Raw genomic sequence first — 1,640 nt, 5'->3', positions numbered from 1 at the left:
AATCATAGAAAAGAATGAATAACTTCATTCAAGAGAATGACAATAATGAGACGACATACCAAAATTTATGGGATACAGCAACAGCAGTTCTTAGGAGAAATTTTATATCTTTGAATGCTTACTTGAATAAAATACTGAAAAAGGAGATCAATGAATTGGCCATGCAACTGAAAAAGCTAGAAAAAGAACTAATTGAAAATCCTCAATTAAATACCAAATTAAAAATACTGAAAACCAAAGGAGAAATTAATAAAATTAAATTAAGAAAAGTTTTGAACTAATAAAAAAAACTAAGAGCTAGTTTTATGAAAAAACCAATAAAATCGATAAAACTTTGTTCAATTTGATTTAAAGAAAAGAAAGAAGAAACCCAAATTACCAGTATCAAAAATGAAAAGGGTGAATTTGCCTGCAGTGAAGAGGAAATTGAAACAATAATTAAGAACTATTTTGCTTATTGTACGGCCATAAATGTGACAACCTGAGGGAAATAGATGAATATTTCAAAAATATAAATTGCCCAGGTTAACAGACGAGGAAGTAAAATATCTAATTAACCCCAGCTAGAAAAAGAAATTGAGCAAACCAACAATGAACTCCCTAGGAAAAAATCTTCAGGGCAAGATGGTTGTACATGTGAATTCTATCAAACATTTAAAAAACAATTAATTCCCATACTTTATCAACTATTTGGGAAAATAGGGGAAGAAGGAGTCCTACCAAATTCTTGTTATGACACAAACACTATACTAATACCTAAATCAGGAAGAGTCAAAAGAGAGGAATAAAATTATAGACCAATTTCCCTAATGAATATTGATGCAAAAATTTTAAATAAAATATATGGACATAATTACAAAACACTTTTCACACAAATAAAGTCCGATCTAAATAAATGGGAAAACACCAGTTCCTCGTGGTTAGGTCAAGGTAATATAATAAAAAAGACAATTTTATCTATATTGATTTGCTTGTTCAATGCCATACCAATCAAACTACCAAAAAACTATTTTAGAGAGCTGGATAAAATAATGACAAAATTCATCTGGAAGAGTAAAAGGTCCAGAATATCATGGGAATTAATGAAACATAATGCAAGGGAAGGTGGCCTAGCCATAGGAGATATTAAACTGTGCTGTAAAGCAGCAGTCATCAAAACTATTTGATACTTGCTAAGAAACAGAATGGTGGATCAGTGAAATGGGTTTGGTAGACAAAACATAGGGGTCAGTGATTATAGCAATCAATTGTTTGGTAAACCCAAAGACTCCAGCTTCTGGGATAAGAATTTACTGTTTCAAAAAAAGTGCTGGGAAAATTGCAAAATGGTATGGCAGAAACTAAGCAAAGACCAACATCTTACACCATATACCAAAATAAAGTCAAAATGGCTTCATGATTAAGGAATAAAGGCTGCTACCATAAGCAATTTGGAGAGAAAGGAATAGTTTACCTGTCAGATTTAAGGGAAAGGGAAGAATTCATGATCCAACAAGAGATAGAGAGCTTTACAAAATGCAAAATGGATAATTTTGATTAAGTTAAATTGAAATATTTTTGTATAAACAAAGCCAATGCAACAAAGATTAGGAGGGAAGCAGAAAATTGGGAGAAAATCTTTACAACCAGTGTTTCTAATA

This window comes from Trichosurus vulpecula, chromosome 1 (assembly GCF_011100635.1).
Source record: "Trichosurus vulpecula isolate mTriVul1 chromosome 1, mTriVul1.pri, whole genome shotgun sequence".
In the NCBI taxonomy this organism is placed as follows: Eukaryota; Metazoa; Chordata; class Mammalia; order Diprotodontia; family Phalangeridae; genus Trichosurus; species Trichosurus vulpecula.
Note: the sequence above shows the minus strand (reverse complement) of the source record.